The 20,326-nt window shown below is 44.2% G+C and overlaps 1 long non-coding RNA gene across 4 annotated transcripts in view; it reads right to left on the bottom strand.

Annotated features, from left to right (window-relative positions):
- Positions 1-20,326, bottom strand: part of LOC144375272 (uncharacterized) — a 159,989-nt gene that overhangs the window by 31,256 nt on the left and 108,407 nt on the right. For 3 of the 4 annotated variants that reach the window (XR_013434887.1, XR_013434889.1, XR_013434888.1), the window contains one exon: positions 13,457-19,785. The exons of the other annotated variant lie outside the window; for it this stretch is intronic. This is a non-coding gene — a long non-coding RNA (uncharacterized LOC144375272). Of the gene's footprint in view, positions 1-13,456; positions 19,786-20,326 lie in introns of those variants that run through there. 4 annotated transcript variants of the gene reach the window in all.

The raw sequence follows: 20,326 nt of genomic DNA, 5'->3' as shown, positions 1-20,326 counted from the left end.
TCCGCCTTCCTGATGAGCAGAATCCACACATAGAGGAAATATCCAGTCATGTCAGGGTGAGTGACAGCTACTCTCAGAAAGGAGATTTAACTTGATTGCTGGAACACACCATAGGGGTCTACTGCATCAGACCATTATGCTAGGATTCTCTGTCCACCATTGATTCACTTATTTTCTACAGGAGTTGAAATAGGACCTGTGATTACATCCTCTTGTCTGCTGTTTCTCTTTGTGCAAAAAACCCACACAAACACGAACTTATCACTCTGTCTTCTGAGCCCAGCTCCCTGCCTAGCACACGCTTAATTAAATAGATAGGTTTCTCCTGGAATGATCATTCTGCTTTTTATTAATGGAATGTTTGTAAAGATAATTGTCAAAATCATGTTTAATCAGTATTCATGAAAACTTTTTAAGATGAGATAAAATAAAAATCAGGGAAGACACAAATGGGAATTTGTTTTCTCTTCTGGAGTCCTGGGATCTCTCCTTACAGTGAAGTTAATTTTATGTGTTAACATAATTGGGTAAAAGGGATGCCCAGATAGCTGGTAAAGCATGATTTATGCATGTCTCAGGTGGGGGGTGTTTCTGAAATACATTAGCATCCGACTTACTTGGTAGATGAACTGGGGATGATCTGCCCCTTTACCCTTGTGGGTGGGCACTATCCCTTCTGTTGTGAGCTCAAAAGAGGCAGAGGAAGGTGAATTCTGCCTTTATCTTCTGTTGAGATAACTGTATTGGGCTGCCTTTGGACTTCAGTGCCCCTATTCTCAGGACTCTGGACTCTGGGACTTACTGACATCAGCCCCAATTCTCTGTCTTTCAAACTTGGACTGAGAATTTTTCCATCCCTTGGTTTGCTCAGCCTTTCAGACTCATGAGACAAATGGGACCACTGAATTCCTGTTTCCCCAGATTGTGGAAGGCCTTCCGTGAGACTTGGTGATCTCTCCAGTGCATGATTGAATTCCCATCGTCAAGCTACCCTTCCACCTCTATGTACAGAGTTGGTGTTTCTCATGAGAGCACCCAAGGATGCTTTATTTTACTATTGGACTCAGTATCATTTGGTAGACCCTCTAGTTGGTCGCCCAATTTCTCCTTTTGTATTTTAATATTTATTTTTTAGTTGTACTTGGGCACAATACCTTTATTTTATTTACTTATTTTTATTTGATGCTGAGGATCAAACCCAGGGCTTCGCCCATACAAGGCGAGCACTGTACCGCTGAGCCACAACCCCAGCCCCCAATTCCTTCTGGTTTTATAACAGCATAAGGGGAAGAAGGCAGTGGGGAGGGGATGAGATGTCACAAGATCTAGGGAAGATCAGTGGAGGAGAAGTAGGAGACGGAGAGGAACGAAGGAGAGAAGAGAAGGGGGAAAAATCACAGTGAATCTAACAGAGTCAATTTCTGATTATCTAGCTAGCTAGCTATCTAGCTGTCTAAATGTCTCCTTTATGCGTATGTAGAATGTACCAATCAAAAATAAATAAATTAAGGTGTGAAAGGGAGATCAGCAGAGAGAGAAAAGCAGGAGAGAGGAGATGAGGAAAAAGTACTGGGAGGGGGGTGGAAATCAAACCCCCTGGACATATAAGAATGTCAGCAGGAACCCAGATACTATGTGTAAATATAATGCTCTAATACAATATTTTTATAAAGTGTAACTGTTTCATGTTTTCACAGCACTGTAACAGGGATTGATGTAATTTGAAGCCGAAAACAAAACTGAAGATGTCTCCTCCTCATTTTAAGACCTTGACTTAACTATTTTCTCCCAGTAAAATACCTCCTAAAATCACCCTTTCTTATCATCCCTCCCTCTGGTTTGTAGAAACTCACCCCCCAGCTGATGCCCTACACCAAGATTCCTGTACGTGCCTCCTTACAACACCACCAAGCCTGTGTGCATGGCTTCACGTCTTGTGGTGCATCTGTGAGCCATGCTCAGTGCACAGAGATGCAGGGGGATTTTCAAAGCCTCAGTCTGCTAAGCCTGTGGTTTTGCTCCTGGACTCCTCAGGTAAAGGGGCCCTCTTATTCCTGTGGTTGAACTCAGGAGTTGTGAGCACATTCCTGGGAGCTCCTAGGGAGGTGCCCACAGGGGTGGCTTTGTTCCCTCTTGGAGCATTCTAATGCAGATGAGGGGTTATCAGGAGGGAGCTCATCCTACTCCACAGACACATAAGAACTGCCAGCCTATGGCAACTGCCCCACAGAGCAATGATGATTTAGAAATTCAGGAAACACCCATGTGAACTCAGCTTAGTAAAGCCCCTACTAAAAAGGATAGCTTGGAAAAATACCACTGAATTGTCATGGGCCAATTGTTTCCAGAATTTTGTCAAATAATGATTTTTTCCCTGTTAACTTGAGCTTAGTAAAAATAACCTTCTTATGAAAAATGTATGTGATTAATAAAAAATGAGTATTTTTAATTCAGTTCTCCTTGCTCTTCCAAATACTAATTATGATTATTTCTTGTATTCAGGCAAAGATTTTTATTTTCAAGAAAGTAACCACGGTTTTAGTCGATTCAAGATAGCCAAACAGTAATGCTGATCTTTTTTTTCTCTCTAGTTTTGGTTTGCAAAACATTTCATTAAAATGAGTTTTGCTCCAGGTTTCACCCGATAATTGAATCTGTGAATCGGTGATGTGCCAGCCCCTCGGTACCAATTTTTGACTATCTTCTTCTGCATCACCTTCCACTTTCTCTGGAAAACATCATGGTTTCCTCATTAATGTGTAAGGAAGTCAGAAACAATCCCAGGACTAAAAACACAAAAGTCATTCACCGTCTTTCAAAATTTTGTTTTTGTACTAAAAACAGAGAAAGCACAAGCATGCATGGGATACACAGCTGACTTGGACTGAATGCCTTCTGAGAGGTCGATATGTAGGTGACCATTGAAATCATTTGGACAAATGAAATGCTACCTATTTATTACTCCATTTTTTTTTAAAAAAAATGTTTTTGTAGTTGTAAAGACAAAGAATGCCTTTATTTTATTTGTTTGTTTTTATGCAGTGCTGAGGATCAAACCCTGTGCCTCACACATGCTGGGTAAGAGCTCTACCACTGAGCTACAGCCCCAGCCCCTACTATTCCATTTTTTTAGATACTACACATATCACACAATTCACCCATTTAGAGTGTACACTTCAGTTACTTTTAGTACCTGCAGTCACACAGCCATCCCCAGTATCAGTCTTTAAGCATTTTTATTAAGTCAGAAAGAACTGCATACCCATTAGCAGTCACTCCTCATTATCACCCCACCCCACTCCTCATTATCACTTCACCCCATAAGCCCTACATGGTAGTGGATCCACTCTCTGCCTCTACAGCTTCCCTATTCTGGACAGTTTCTTCACATGCACTTGTAGATATGTAGGCTTTTGTGCCTTGGTTTCACACTTGGCATTACAGCTACAAGGTCCATCCATATGGGATGAGGTGCTTCCTTCATTTTCATAGGTGAATACTATCCCATGTTATGGATAAGCCACCCTCTGGTTGTCCCTTCTACCTTGATCCTTGAGTTGTTTTCATTTTGGGCTGGCATAAGTAATGCTGTTGTGTCCATCAGTGCACAGATTAGTGCAGGTATGTATCCTCAGTCTCGTAGGTGCATACCTAGGAGTAGAATCATGAGGTCACGTTACAACTCCACTCTTAGTGTTCTGAGAAGTTGCCAAGCTGTTTTTCCCCAAGTGGCTGCTCCATGTGTTTCCTCCAAAGGAGGACAAGCAGTGAGCTTCTCTACTCCCTCCTAACCACTCGGCAAGTGTCTAGACTTGTACTTTGGTGCCACTGGTCCAGGTGTCCATCTCTTTCAGGCACTACAATGTCCTGATGGCAGTAGCTTCATGGTAAGTTTCACCATTAAAAAGCGTCAGTCCTTCAACTTTGTTCTTCTTCAAGATTGTTTTGCCTGTCCTGGAAACCTTGTATTTCCATATACATGTAAGCATTAATTTGTTACTTTCTGCAAAAAAAGTCACCTGGATTGGGATAGGATTTGTGTTGAATCTGTGTTACCACCTTACAATATGAAGTATTTTGATCAGGGAGCACAAGAGAGCTCTGCATCCATTAAAATCTCCTATAATCTGCTCTTTAGTTTTATGATATTTGCTAAGAATATTTTTATTTAAAGTAGCCACCATTCTTATTATGAATTACAAAAGAGATTGACACCTGATGTGGATGTATAATGACATCTTAACATGCACACAAAATGTATAAACCCAGAAAATGTGTCTGTCTTTAGAAGTTAGTCTTTGTAACATTTATTGTTTTTTTTTTTGATGAAAGGAAATTATTTTCTTAATATCACAACATATAAACCTCATCAGAAAATGTTCATACGATGTGCTGTGCTGACTCTTTCCATATCAACAAAGGTAGATTTATTGCTCACACAAGTGGCAGCACCTGTGCCCCTGAGGGGCTGTGGAATGGATGCTGCTCAGGTGAGCCATGGGTCAGCTTTGCTGCTGGCCTGTAAGGGTGCCAGCATCAGCTCTCTGCCTTCGAGGGAGACCTTTCCCTGCTCATCCTTGCAAAAAGTCAGTGGGACCAGCCTCCCCTGTTTATGATAAACCACACCCACCCTGCTGTCTGCATGGAAACTTCAGACTTTGGATAAAAACAGCATAAGCAACAAGAAATTGTGCTTATCAAGAAAGGGTAACTTCAATTTATTAATGCATTTTTGTGGGGAGACTGAAAGAAGAAGATAATACCAGTAAGTGCAAGAATTGATTTTTATTGAGTGCTTTTCAAAAAGTCAAGTCCCATACTTAGGCCTTTATGTAAATGATTATTGTTAATGATCTCATTAATCCTATTACAGTCTAATTATCTTCCCCATTTAGTTAACTGGCTAACATCTCTTTTTAATAGGATTATTGGAGCATAATTCACATACCATGGAATTCCCCTGTTAAAATGTGCAACTCAGTGACTACCAGCACATTCACAGAGCTGTATCCACCCGAGAAGCCAGGGGAGTCTGCTGCCCTTTAGCAAGAGCAGAATTCCCAGTGCTTTGGTCACCCTGTCTTGGCCTCAAGTCCCCATGGATAGCACAACAGCCAAGCCCTGGGTGGAAACATTTTACCCACTTAGCAGCTTCCCTGGTGGCCGTCGGTGCCTGTGGATATTGGGTTCCTCAGAAGTCATGGCAGGACGTGGCCTACATGGGTCCTCTTGCACCAAGGCCCTTACTCAGAGCATGGCATCTCCTGGAAGGGCACAGCCAGGAGGCAGTAGGTAGGTGCCAGATGATGCACATACTTCATAGGAGCAAAGGCCATCTTAAATCTGAAACAGGGAAAGATGTCCATGCCAGGCGAGTAGCCCAACTGTTGCTCTCCTGTCTTAGAAACCACCCCTAATCCAAGCTTAGAATGTTCCTACTTCCTTCTTCCTAAAAGGAGCTGGTGCTTGATTTACTTTGGGTTCATATTTCTGGGCATGGTGCGAAGTGGGAGTCCAGCTTTATGGTTTTGCATGTGAAGATCAAGAACCTGGGGCCCCTCCCTGAAAAGATTACATTTCCCCTCATTGAATGGTCTTCAAGAAAGTCCATTTTATTTAAATATGAGGGTTTTCCCTGAATTTCCACTTCTATTCCACTGATCTGTGTTTCTTCCTATGTTGGGGTCACAGCATTTCTTTATTAATACCACATCTTATTTGGTATTAAAACCCAGGGGTATTATACTTTCCAACTCTGTTCCTTTGCAATATTGCTTTGGCTGCTCTGGGCCTCCTGAATTTCCATGCAGATTTTACACTCAGCTTGAAAATTTCAACAGAAAATTCAGCTGGGATTTGGGTAAGAACTATTTAATTTTTAGATCAATTTGAGGGGAATCACTTTCCTAACATTTTTGAGTCTTTAGATCCATGAGCATGGACTCTCTTTCCATATTTTAGGTCTTCTTTAGTTCTCTTAAGCAATATATTTAGTTCTCAGAGAGTAAGTATGCATGGCTTTTAAAAACTCTTCCCATTACTACTATTATAAATATAATTTTTATTTATTTCATTCTCAGTTGGCTCATGGTCACTATCTGAAAATCCAATTTATTTTTGTTCATGGTAGTTATATCCTAAGACTTTCTGAATTTACCCACTACTTTTATCAGGTTTCATGTTGATTCCTTGGAATTTTTGGTATACAAGGTGGTGAATTTAGTTTGACCCTTTCCATTCCATTCTTGATGTCTCATTTCAATTTCTTGACTAATTGCCCTGGCTAGAAAATTCTTCCAACACCACTTTATAATTGTCAATGTATAAGCTTTGTTGCTTCCTTGGTTCATTTTTTCTCAAGTATTTTGCTCTTTTCCATTTACAAATGGAATTGTTTGTTTAATTTAATTTTTGCATTATTCATTCCCAGTATGCAGAAACACAATTGGTTTCTGCACACTCATCTCCTGCCAGCTTGCTGAACAAGGGAGCTCTTTTATTAGCTCTAAAAGGTTTTTAAAACTAATTTCTTAGCATTTCCTGAATACAGGCTCCAGCCATCTGCAGCAGCTCAGTCTCCCCTCCCTGATCCCCAGCTGGATGCCAGGACTTCTACTTCCCTTCCTGAGGCCTCCAGAATGCCCCCTGCAGGGGTGAACCGCCCTGGGCATCTAGGGGCTTGGAGTGTTAGGGGAGAGGCCTGCTGAACCCCTCCAGGCCTGGGGGGCTGTGGATGTTTCTGGGTGGCATGTTCAGTGTGGAGAAATGCTCTGCTGTTAAGAGTTTTTCCAAGATGGGCATTTAATCTCACAACTTGTTTTTTTTATCTCTTGAGATGATCAAGTGGTTTTTGACCTTTATCCTGCCCAGGGAGTTGTTTTTGTTTTTGCTTTTTTTACAGGAAAACAACTTTGGTTTCACAGGGAAACAACTTCCTGCTCCTCAGATGAACTGCTGCCCAGGGAGGGGACCAGGGACACCCCTGGCTTAGCTCACTAGTGTTTAGTGGAGGTCCTTGTTTGAAATACATGTTGGCCCCTAGTTTTCTGGTAAAGGTGATATGCTCAAGTTTGAGACCCCCAAAAGACCACCAGAGACCAAGATCCATGTAAGCAGCAAAGAGGCATTTATTGCAAGCTAGCTGGGTCCTCTGCACACACACACAGCAACTGGTGACACTGAGAGGCCCCGAGCCCAGGGTTTGCAGCAGTTTTATACACTCTTTGGGGAAGGCAGGGACTTTACATACTTCATATCATCTCTTAGCAAATCATCACACACAACCTGAAAATCATAAAACAACTCTAAAACATGATTAGCACATTCACTGGCGGGAACAAGTTGGGTAGGGGTGATTGGTTAGTACAAGAGGGGAATTCCTTTGAACTGATTGATTTAGGCCACTAGGGGAGTACGTGCTGAACTGCATGGTTTCCCAACACGTTATCAACCACCATAAACTACTAGGGGCTCATCTGGCATCCCAGGTATTTTCCCTGTGTCATGCTGATTAGTGGTTGCTAGGGGGTTGCTATGGGTCCTCACCTAGCTTAACTGAGTCAGGGACACCTGGCACAGCAGATCTCTCCTGTTATTTGCAGACAAACCACTCAGCAGGGTGGGTATGTGCCTAGGAGTGCTCTGCGGGTCTTTCCAAGGACAAGGGCCATGCCCCCTTCCTTGGACAGGCTTTGCTCTAAGGTAGAGGCTGGTTTCTCAAAAATGGAGTCACATCAGTTTCTCAAAGGCTCTGCCTGGCTGTGGCCTCAGGAGAACTCATCTTTATGCTTTGAGTTAGGAAATATTCCTGCCTCCTCTACTTTTTGGAAGGTTTTAGAGAGAAAAGATACAAATTCATCTGAAGTGTTTGATAGAATTCCCTGATGATGCTATCTAGGCCTGGGCTTTGCTTAGGGAAAGTTTAAAGATGTATAAGTCAATCGATTTAATAGATGCTAAAGCCTTCAGAAGAATTGCCCTCTCTCCAGGCGGGACTTCTCTGGAGCTCTGTGCCCAGGGGGATGGCCAGCCTCTCCAGGCTCTGCCTTTGCCTTTTAAAGTGTAAAGGATTAAAAAAAGTTGTTGGGAGGGTTCCTTTCACTCTGACAGATTATGTTCTTTGGCCCCAGGGAGTCCCTGAATGGACTGGCTCCTTAGCCTGTTCTCTGTCCTACCTTGGACTTGCTGTCTTGTGGAAAGAGCAGTTTTCTGTTGACTAAGGCACTTTGAGTTCAGGTATGAGGAACAGGGAAACCTGGATCAGCCCTCCAGACCCTACAAAATGCCCTTGCCTAGTTGACTTTATTCTATTTTATCTTTACATCTTGAAAACACATTTTTATTTATTTTACTTCTTCAGCTTTTTTATTGATGCCTTTTAATTACACCTAACAGTGGGATTTGCTGCTACATATTCATAGGTATACGACATAATTATGATGATATAATTTGGTCAAATCACCAACTCTTGAGGTCACATAGCTAAGGAATATGTTATTATCTCTTCCAAGATGAGGAGGATGGCCTAAGTTGTCTTTCCAGAACCTGCAGGCCAGTTTTGTCCATCTCAAACCTGTTGAAACCACCCAGATCCTGCACTGGGGCCTACACAAGTGTCAGATGACCCAATCCTCCACCCACAAGTCATGTTGCTGCTGCCATTTTCTGTCCTCTGAAGTGTATGAGGATTGATCACACAGGCGCAGACTGCCAATCACTTCAAATCCTCACCCAATCACCTCCCCCATGCCTTGGACAACCTGCTTTTCCATGGGGTAAATATTCCTAAACCCTGTTCTCATGGGGGTGGATTCACAACCTGCCTCCCATCTCCTGGCTTCTGATTAAACTCGCTGTCTCACATGACCTATTGTTTTAGCAACTGGCAGAGGCACACCAGGCAAAACAGGTGTGGCTTGGCAACATTTCTGTCATTCTCTTTGTTATATATATTTTAAATAACCTCAATTATAAAAGCTGGCGTGATGGTCTTATTTATCGAAAGCAAAGCCAGGCAAAAGTTGAGTGGCTTGCCTCAGGCCAGAGTCTGGAAGCAGGAGGAGGAGGGAATGAAGTTGTGCAGGTGATACCCTTGTACCAGGTGCTTGGTCATGGTGGGACCCATGCCACTGCATGCTGAGAGAATTGTCAGGAAGAACGTGAGACCCGGCCCCAGTTAGTTCTCCATGGCAACCACTGCCTGCACCTCATCTCTGTAGTTCAGCAGCTTCCAGTCCTCGCTGTTTCTGTACAGTCAGAGCCTCTCCTCTCCTCACATGGTCTCCCCTGGAACCCACTGCCTTTGAGATTAGCCCACGTAAGGGGTGCTTCATGCCAAGGTCTCACCGTATTTCTTTCATTCATGGGTTTGCAAACCTCAGATGTCCACTATGGGTCCTTTCTCATTCCACTCCTGAGATGCCAGGCCAGGCCCCACTTAGCTGACCACAGCCTTGTGGCTGCTCTCAGATGCAGTTTGACACTTCCGAGGTAGCGAGAGGAAGACAGATAAAGACAGGGTGTCTCTGAAGCCTTGGTCCCGCACAGCAAGGACAACATTTAAGGGGCCAGGTGGTGGCAACTCTGTGCCCAGGGGCCCAACTCACTGCAGCTCAGTTGTTTTACATATTGCTGCCTTGTCCTGGGGAGCTGGGACAAAGCAGCTCATTATAGGTGTCCAAGCCTCATAGCCGCCTCCAGGAGCCCAGGGAGCTGCCCAGAGATGATAGCTCCCTCAGCCCCTCCATACCCTCCTGTTCCAGAAGGTACCAGTGGCTTCTTTCCAGTCTCAGATTGTGCATAATTCAGGACGCTGCATATAGGGCCTGGGAGGATGCGCACTGCTGGCTTTCCCCTAAGGAAGGTCTGTTTGAAAATAGGGTTCAAATATTTGTGAATGTCAAACTGACCTGTGATGGAGAAAAGTCTCAGGATTTTTCATTTATGTTTTCCCTCTAAAAGGACATTCAGAAGAAACATTGTACGAGTGTGTGATTAGTTAATAATTTCAGAGCATTTCTGGGAACTATTTTTCCATAAAATTATCCCGTGGATGGAAAAATAGTAACATTTGGGCAGGAGAGTGCAGATTTTCTTAAGATGTTTATCATGCTGCACTTTCAACTTTCTGAAAATTCCTGATATTAGTGGTGCAAAGATTTTAAGAATTGAACTTGATTTTTATGAAAAATTTTCAAGTATGGATTTTTTTATACTCCTTAATATGTTAATTTATGAAAGCAGAGAACAAAGAGCATTGATTTGCAATTTAGAGGCACTGGGAAAAGCTGCCAATTAGTAATCCCTACCTATTGCCCAGATCAATCTTTAAAACTAAACTTTCCCCCTCTACGCAGCAATTTAGAGCTTCTGAGGACAATTCACCAGGGGCAGTTTCACCCACCACTAATGGCCACCACCTCAAGGTGCTCCAAATTTGAATTATTTGTAGGGAGGAGCACCCTGATTCCTTTGGTAATAAACAGAAACCTGGCTGTGTTTACCAGGACTTGGAGCAGGGATGACCATTGGCAGGAGCTCACTTTACAGCAGTTTTTGTCTTTCAATTCTCACAAGGTCACATCTCCCTCAAGCATAAAAACCCTGCACAGTTTAGACTACTTCCTTGAGGTGGATTCTCACCTAAGCTCTGTGGAGCCAGAGCTGGACAGTTGTTGCATGAACTGCCCTGTGACCTGCAGAATGCTGGTCTCTACTCACTAGTTGCTAGTAGAAGTCCCTCCCCAGCACCCAGGGGTCATGACCAAAGGTGTATTCAAGTTTTCCAATTTTCCCAAGGGGACAAACTTGCCCTGTTTGAGAATGGCTGCTCTAGAGGCTTGGTGACACAAGATACTCTTGAACATTTTTCTTTTCTCTCTCTTTTTTTTCTTTCACATGGGAAAACTCCTGGAGGGCTCATTATCAACTCAACCAGGACCATTTTTCCTGAAAATACGACTCAACAATTTCCACATACATCTCATTGTCTACAATCAAGTCCCTTGGCCATTTATTTCTGTGAGAAAATTATGAAAAATAGCTTCGATTACGTAGGCTCATGGCTGCTCCCAACAGTCACTCCAACATAAAGGATGAGTGGGTGTGGCTGTGATCACACCCAGAGAGATACTCGATGTTAACTCAAAGCCAGTAAGGACATCCAGGGTGGAGTCAATGTCTCACATCATGTCACTTATGTACTGTTAACAGATTTTGACAGCTTTTTCAACACCACGTCTTCTACATCTTAGTTTTTGCCTTTATGGACAAATTGATTTCATATAGTTATTTATTTAGCTTAATTTTATTTATTTAAAAAAGGTTCCCTCTGATCTGGAGCATCCCCCAAGTTCACGTGTCGAAGGCTTGGTCCCCAGACCGACTGCTGGAAGGTGGTAGAGCCTTTGGAAGGTGGGGCTTTGAAGGAGGCCTTGGGCATTGAGGCCATTGTCTTGATGGGGGTTGTGGGACCCCAGCCCCTTCCTCTTTCTCCCTTTCACTCCCTGGCTATGAGGTAATGGTTTGTGATGCCCTACACTTCTGTCATGATGTTCTGTCTCACCACAAGCCCAAAGAAAAGGGGTCAACTCAACCTTTTCCCTTTATCACTGGATTATCTCAAGTGTTTTGTTACAGTGACAGACAGCTGATGAGCCCACAGGAGCTTTATCTTGCACCATCATGGAAGAGCCCATTCAACTTGCCATGAGGACAATGACTGTGGCTTCCATTGGACTGCACCCCTGAGCTGCACCCCGGAGCTGGTGAGGCTGCAGGTTCATCCAAGGAAAGTCTTTCCCCATGTAGAACAGACTTAGCCTTAACCAGGAAGAACTTTAATGAAGTGCAGAGATAAGACCCTGTTCACAACAGCCATGTGCTCTGCAGGGCAGCACCATATGGTGTGCTGAGGAGCAGATCCTGGGGTGCCAAATCTTCCAGAACATTCTGCATACTCTGCCTCCAGCTCTTGTCTCAGCCTCTGGCCCCCAGGAACAACAGTGCAGGATCATTGCTCTCTGCGACTAGCTTCTCACCAGGTTGTGGGAGGCAGTGCTCCCCACCTCCAACGGGCTGACGCAATGGCCTGGCTGTCCTCCCTGGAGGACATCCTCTCTCTGGAGGCCATCTGTCCCTACAGTGTAGGACGCAAAGCAGCACCCTGTCTTCTGTCCACCAAATGCCTGCAGCATCTCCTTCTGTTGGTGACCAACACATCTCCACACAGCTGCGAAGGTCACCTGCAAGTGGGAGAACAGAAGGACCCTGGAGAGGACCTCAGGTACCAAGTCCTGCTGCTGTAGCACCTTCTTTATTCTGTGGCTCACTTCTGTTCTGCTTCTCTGATCCAAATCTGAAGGATCAAGAAGATAACCATAAAATACTATGACATGACTCAGTAGTATAAAATCCTTGCTGAGGATACTAAACAATATCCCCCAAGACCAAGTGTGAGATTACCTTTGTTAATGAGGAAAATGAGAAAGTTTGCAAACCCCACAGCACCTGGGTAGATTCTCCTGGATGTAACCAGTACTGAAGGAGGGTTGAAATGGAGATAATTCATGGCTCCACCATTTACTGACATTTTCTTTGGTCTCATAGCTGTGCCTTTGTGTGTGGGAGACAGAGGTCTGACTAAAAGACAAGCAAGCACAGTGAGAGGGCTTTAGGTTTCGGGAAGAAGTGTCCTCCAAAGGCTCCTGTATTGAAGGCTGGTCCCTCCATGCAGTAATGTTTAGACCTGGGCTTTGGGGAGTGAGTGCTTGGATCATGAGGGCTCTGACCCCAGCAGTGTTCTAACCCATTGAGGGATTCATAACTGAACACATGGTTAAGAGGTGGCAGAAACTTGAGGGGGCTTTACCTAGAAGGGAGTGGTCTTTGGGGCTGTGCCCTTGGGGATATGTCTTGTCCCAGGCTCCTCTCTCTCTCTCTCTCTCTCTCTCTCTCTCTCTCTCTCTCTCTCTCTCTCTCTCTCTCTCTCCTTCAGAGCAGCCATCCTCTCTCACACCCTTTCTCCCTAAGGTTTCTGTCTTGGAGCCCCCTCACCACGAACAGAAAACCTCTGAAATCGTGAGCCAAAACTGTACTTTCCTCTTTTAAGTTGCTTATGTCAGGTATTTTGGTCCTAATGAGGAAAAGCTGACTAGTCAGTGGGTGTGATTTCATCCAGTTTCAGGCAGAGGGAGAAGAACACATACCATAATTTCTATCTTCTCCAAGTTTCTGAAATCTATGTGCTCACAATCATCCATACATGCGGCATCATCTTTCAGAAGGCCAAGACGCTCAGCCCCGCCTGATTCTAGGACCCTCGAGCACAGGCCGAGTGACCACAGCCACTGGTGTGTTCCAGATTTAGCTCCCAGCTCTGCAGGTTCAAGGGCTGGCCTTGCTCCATCTAATAGTGGTGCAGAGCATGGCGGCTGCTATAACAAAAAAGACCCCAATATACATCAATGAAGAAGTGTGTGGTTTATTCAAATACAAAGAATGGGTAAAGAAAAAGCCCTGGCTTTCCCCCCATTTATGTGTATATTTATTGAATGGTTTCATTCACTGAAAACACAGGCCCTCAATTTGACTGAGCCCTTCCCCAAAGATACAGCTCCGTCTTGTCTTTCCTCTTACAGCATATAATTGGAACTGACAAAGAAGAGTAGTTCTTTGAGTTAAAAAAAAAAAAAATAGTAAATTGCTTTATTTCTGTTCATAGCAAAGGCAATCGATTTGCAAGTCAAACTTGGTTTTCTTTTCATTATGTTGCTAAACAGATTTTCATGATTCTATTTAGAGCTCCCAGGGAGCCCACAGAGAACAGGAACAGGAGATGTGCTGAGACCAGGCAGCAGTGGACTTAGGAGGCGTCCTTTGAATATGGAACTGATCGATTTAATGAGAGCAATACCTGCACATCAGCCAGGGAACATGGCCCAAGTCTAACTGGCAAAGTTATACACTAACTTAGATTTGCTTTCTCCTAGCTTTGGTCTTCTTCCTGAATTTGTAATTCAGAGCTGAGGTTTGACTTGCCGGCAGAGCTAAGGGACACTGCTATAACCCTTCCTATGTGGCAGGCTTGGCTCACACAACCTGATGATCAATTTACCAAATTCATTCTTCCAAGGCTCCAGGCCCAGTTGTGAAGTCCATGTCTTAAGGAGCAGGTCTCAGCGGCCTGGTGATGATCGCTGAAGACCAGAAGCACAGTCCCAGGCGCCCCAGGCTGCGGCTCATGTCACACAGTGCTGGAGATGTAACCCAGGGTCCCTCATGTGCTCTGCACTCACCCTACCCCTGAGCTACACCCTCAACCCTGAGAGTTTACGTCCTTTCCCATATACCTGGTATCTACTGGAAAACTATAACATCTGTCAATTCTGGGACCACAATTATGCATTGATATGTCAGTGCATAGCAGTTTACCACACTGAAAAGGAAACAATAATTCCTCATGATGCTACTGCTCTCAATTTTTTGTTGTTGTTGTTGTTTTTGTTTTTAGATCTGAGTGATACATCTAAGCAGGGTATAATTACACTGAAACTTGTTTGCTATTAATACATTCCAAAATCTCTCAAAACAAAAGAAGGGAGACTGAGGCTCTGCTGAGACAGCTTTGCCCCTTTTCTTACCGATTACAGCTTGTGAGCTTCCAGAGTGGTCCTCTTTGCTAGATGCTTTTTGTCCTGCTTCTGCTGACCTGCTCTGCACCCTGCCCTGCCCCTTCTAGGATGCTAACCCCTTGGTCCCACTGAACCTGACTTCCCGGCCTGCTGACTTCCAGGCATGTTGAACCAACTGGAGGCCATAGGAGGACTGCTGGCCAGGGAGAAGACAGGTCAGAGCATTGTCCTCCCTACCTCCTGGCTGCCTGGCCACCTTCCCAGATTCCTGCCTTTCTCTGAGGAAGGCCACAGCCCCCATGGGGGTCTCCTGAGGTCCTGGGGACGGGCTTATCCTCCTGCCCTTTCTGTTTTGGGCAGTTGCTGCTTCCACTTTTGCTAGCTCTTGGGTGCCTCACCCTATCTTGTTCGTTCCCTTTTTTCCGCCAACATCTGTTTAGGGAGCTCCTGGGTGTTAACATTTCTCTGATTTCCCATTTGGTAGTGGCCTACAGGATCCATACTGGCCTTGATATAATAGCTAAGCTGGCCCTTCTGTTGGCTTCCTAGGTGCCATACTGTGGAAAGTACTCAGCCACAGCTGATCTGTCCCCATTTTGTGTAGGAGGAAGTTAAGGCATGCTCTGGTCATTTGCTTCAGAAGTAGCTTATGTGGAATTTGAATTGAGACCATTTGACTTCAGGAAACAGCAGTTTTCTACTTTCAACATCTGAAATGAGGGCTGTGCTCAGGGACCTTTTCAGACACATAATGGGGCTGACATGATGTACTATGTTCTAGTACCTGGGCATTGTGGGAAGTGCTTATCCAATGTCATCAGCCGAGCTCCCCAGAATCCCATGATCAATCCCGCCAATAGAAAAGCTTTTCTGTGCCACCTTTAATTTGTGCTTGTTAATGTATAATTAGGGCTCAGCATCTCACTTTCTTTTATGGAGACCATGCAGAACCAGGCAGAAAGTAGAGGTGATTTATACACAATCAAAGAGGATTACACAAACCCCTTTTCAAACTAATGGAGGTAATAAAAGATTTCACAGCCATTTCTGCACCTAAGGCTTCTCATATTTCAGAATAAAGACTGGGGAGAGGCTGGTAGCAGTGGTGTACTGAAACTCAGCTCCTGCCAGACTCGTGTAGGCTATTTTTTTTTAAATCATGAGCTTATTGTTAAATATAGCCATTATTAAATGATGTTAAACTGAACAACATCCCAACTTCTGCAATTATTCCAACAGTAAAAAAGATGGTCCTCCCACGGTGAGCAGTGCAGAGGCTGAAGAAGATTCCATACAGTGAACATAATCATATAAAGCTTATAATAGTTCAAAAGTAGATCACTTATTCGATGTAACCACAGTAAGTTTAATGCGAAGAACAGACTGAGATGAAATCCACTGGTCAGACCATGGTTCAGCAAAAGCCATGTTTTGTCAACTGAGACACAAGTTCAGCAAAAATCAGCAGAAAAACTGGGTACTGAGTGGCTAGAGGGAGTTCTAATAAATGATATTCACCTCTGTTATTAATTGCAAATGCCATTTTACATATCATTTGCATCAGTACTATTTACAGACAACTCACAGACACATGCCTGTTTTTCTGTTGTTAAATATTTGCCAGAAAACCATGAAATATATCCATGTTTATTGCAATCCAATACCTGTCACTTGTAGCTGGTGCTATGGATTCTTGGGACAGAGGTAATTATAGGCAAGCAATGTTCAAGGAAACTTTCTCTGATTGCCAGCTTGGAAGTTTCTTTCTTACATGTAAGATCCTTGTTCTATCATGCCATAAATCAATGTTGCTTAAAATCACATGACGGTATTCCATCTGCTTAAGGTTAGTGGTAAATCTGTCATCTGCAAAGATTTCTAAATGCAGAGCACCCTTCTGCTGTTAAACAGGTCTCAGTGCATCCCATCTTTGCAACTTCCCTGTGAAGTAGATACTCCATTAGCTCTATGTTGTAGACAAGGAAACCGAGTCAGGAGAGATGCTTCACTTGGAGAAAGCTACAGGCCGGTAAGCAAACACAGTTTTATTCAACTGCGTCTAGAAGCCAGGTCCCATCCAGTGTGCTCCTATGACATGCAGCTCCTACAGCTCATCAGCTGCACAGCTCAGCAGCTGCAGAGCAGTGTCACAGCTCAAATTTCCTCCTGATGCTGTTGAGATGATGCAGCACGAGGACCTCCATGCTACGTGAAAGACTGAGAGCCAAAGGCCGGAAGCCTGGGCCTGGCTCTGGATGCAGCATCAGCACAATCCACTTCCCATGACAAACCCAGTTGGCCTTGCAGGAGCTTCTTTCCCTGAGCCCCTGTCTCTAGGCCAAGAAGATGAGCAGTTTGTCAAAGCCTCGGAAGTTCCACAGTGCATTTCCCCTGTGTGTCTCCTGCTTGGCCTGCCCCCTTCCCAGCACCCACAGGAGCCTCTGCAGAGTGTCTTGCTCTCACCCTGTAGGCACTGCCAGCTGCATCATGTAAGTTAGGCCAAGCTGAGCCCCTCTGTCCATGTCCCTTCTCTACAGGCCTTGGCTCTCCCTGTCCTCCTTGCTGGGCAGCCCCACATTCCGTTTTTATTTTCCAGTCTCTGGGGATTACCTAAACCTTGCCTGCTTTATATTTCTTGTGAGGATCTGTTTGACTTCTCCACCCTGTGTCCAGCGCTACTCAGAGCCAGTAAATCTCTGGAGGGAAGATACAAAAAGGTTGGTCTCACCCCAGTAAATTTCTGATCCTTCTGGCCTCTTGGCCGCTAGATACAGGCTGTCCCAGCAGGTCCCCAATGTCAACAAATAGGGCTTTTAAAAACATCTCCAACTCTCCCGGTTTTTCCCAGAGGTAGATTTGTTCTGTGGCAAAACAGCACATCAGGCCAGAGTAGAGTGTGTCTCCCTGATTCCTCATCACCTCTAGATTTCACGTCCTTCTTCGGGTTTTGGCTTAGTTAGAAACCTGTGGGCATTTCAAAGCTTCTCAAAGTGAGCCCTGGAGAAGAAGAGGAGCTGCTTTGCACATCCCAGACAGCAGCACTGGACAGGACACCGTTTCCCAGGTCACCGGAGTGTGGCTGTAAGGGGCAGCAATGCCACCGTGAGACCTTCTAGCCTAGACTTTGCATGGTCTACAGTCGATTAGCATTGCCTCCTACTCCTAGGTAGAGGCCTACAAGTAACTTTATTAGGTCAGAATAATATTTTTAAGAATGGTTATTGTCAGGGACTATGTAATGAGAGCTCACATTGACCTTTAAATGAAGGAATATTGAAGGATAGCGAAGACAAAATCTACAGTGATTAGATTTCTCAGAGAACAATAAATGCTGCTGGGACCTGGAAAAACACCACTTTATTTACCAATAATTTATTCCTGGGAAACGGGGTAAAAAGGAACAGCAAACACGATCGGATAATCTCATTTACTATTTATGCGGCGTGTCCAAGCGATTTCTTTGAATATTTGCATACGTGAGTTAAATCTATCCTGAATGCTTTTGATGCATAGCCTCAAACGGTGCTTGTTTATGTGTAGATGCTCTTAAATTATGTAAGTAGTGTATTTTAATTTCAAGAATAGGGAAAAGGAAAAATAAAGATCATTCATCAGCTTATTATATGGGCTAATATTTTAGAGCAGGAACAGCAAGTTGTTCTTGTAAAGAGAAGAATGGTAGACGGCTTTGGCTTTGTGGCCCCCTGACTCTGATATGACTTCTTAACATGCTTGGCATATAACATAGAAATAGACATGGACAGTTCATTCAAAGCAAGCATGTCGGTGTCTCAGAGAACTATATTTGCAAAAGAAGCATTGGGTCAGATTTTCTTGTCCTCGTTTGCTAATGCCTGCTTTATAAAGGACCTCTCTTTCAAGATGGAGTCTGCTGGTTAACTTTATTCACTCCATACAGTAATCACACACACTCTCTCTCACACACACACACACACACACACACATGCATGCATGTATTGAGTCAGCTATATAATTCATTAGCTTGAGCTGCCATGCATGAGAGAATACCACAGACCATAATCAGTAACTTAAATGATAGAAACTTATTCTTCATGCTTCCAGATGCTGGAAATCGAAGAAGGTGCTATCCAATCTGATGTCTTGTGAGGTTTCTCTTCCTGGCTTGCAGACAACCACCTTCTCGCTGCATCCTGGTGGCTCTTTCCTGATGTTCACATAAGGGGAGAGTGACCTTTGATGCCTCTCCTGCTTCTTAGGAAGACACCTATTGATTAGGGTGATGCCCACATGAACTTGTTTCACCTTAATTTTTCCCCTAAAGGTCATCTCCAAAGAGAGTCATGTGAGTAAGACCTGAATAGATGAGTTGGGGAGGGCAATAATTCAACTATAACTGAATAATTATAGAAAGTGTGTATAGCTGTCTAGTAGCACATATACACTGGATAGGCTTCTGTAGACATTGGGTCCTGGACCCTCTTTTTCCTTCCGCTGGCTGGGCTCCTGCCTCAGCCTTTTCCTCAGCCTGGATCATTGTGGCCGAGCTCTGCACCTGACTGGCTCCTGCTCTTCCTGGCCTACAAAGGTAGCTCCTCCCTGCTGCTTGCTCTCCAGCCTGCTCCCTGTTGGTTCCCTTCATTCATCCCACCATTACCTGGAGGCACTTTTCTGATTACATGCCCCTGCCTCTCACCTCCCCACAACCATGAGGACCTGGAGATTCAAGCCTGTGTGTTCCTGGTTCATCAGAGTCTCCTGCGTGGCTCAGGAGAAAGCACCCTGCATGTAGTTCATAAATATTGGTTGGCAAATCAGCACTATTTGATTGTCATGTGCTGCCCAGTCAGATGCTACGTAATATGGAAATAGACATGAACAATTCATTGCTTTTGTAGACATGGAGAGTTCCTTGGTTAACACTGCTGATTCTAGTTTTCTATTATGACAGGTTTTATGAACTGGATCTGGATGAAGGTTCAGTCTTGGAAAGCATCCTTGCCCCTTGAAGGATCTTGTGGGTGGAACAATTGGAGTGAAGTCTGAGATTCTGCCTTTGGGCTCTTGGGAGCTAGTGGCCTGGAGTCTAAGGGAAGGTTGGAGTCCAGCCATACACCAACTCTTGGACTGCAGGGGACCTCAGTCCACCACTGATTCCCTTCATGGGTGTCTGGAACTGTAGGGAAAGGAAAACCAGGAGACCGTGAATTTCATTCTCATTGAGCACATGGTGTCTCAGAGCCCTTGGATTGTGGCTATCTCTGCAAATAGACAGGCTTGTTTCTCATCTAGCAATCCTAAAATACATAAGTGACAGAAAACTGAAAAATGTCACTGAAATACCTTTGGATTCCATTAATATTAGGAATGTTTGATTCATATAAAACACAACTCAAATTGGCTTATAAGAGGAAAGCATATTTTTTTTTTTTTAGGAAAGCATATTTTGAACCGCATGACTTGGAAATCTTGGTTGGGTAGCTTCTGGAATGGGTGGACCCAGGTGCTCAGTTAACATATTCAGAAGACTGCTTGCTTTGTGGTGGAATTCCAGCAGTATTGGCTGAGCATGTGATAAGTTCCTGGATGTGGAGGTAAAATAAATTGACAAGTCCAGGGATCCAGGTATAGCCACTGTTACTATGGAGCTGACATCCGAGAGGGGTGTCCTACACACTCAGCACTGCTGTCCTTGGATTTGTCATTAACTTCAGCAG

This window comes from Ictidomys tridecemlineatus, chromosome 2 (genome assembly GCF_052094955.1).
Source record: "Ictidomys tridecemlineatus isolate mIctTri1 chromosome 2, mIctTri1.hap1, whole genome shotgun sequence".
NCBI classification, from domain to species: Eukaryota; Metazoa; Chordata; class Mammalia; order Rodentia; family Sciuridae; genus Ictidomys; species Ictidomys tridecemlineatus.
Note: the sequence above shows the minus strand (reverse complement) of the source record. Positions and strands in the feature narration are given on the sequence as shown.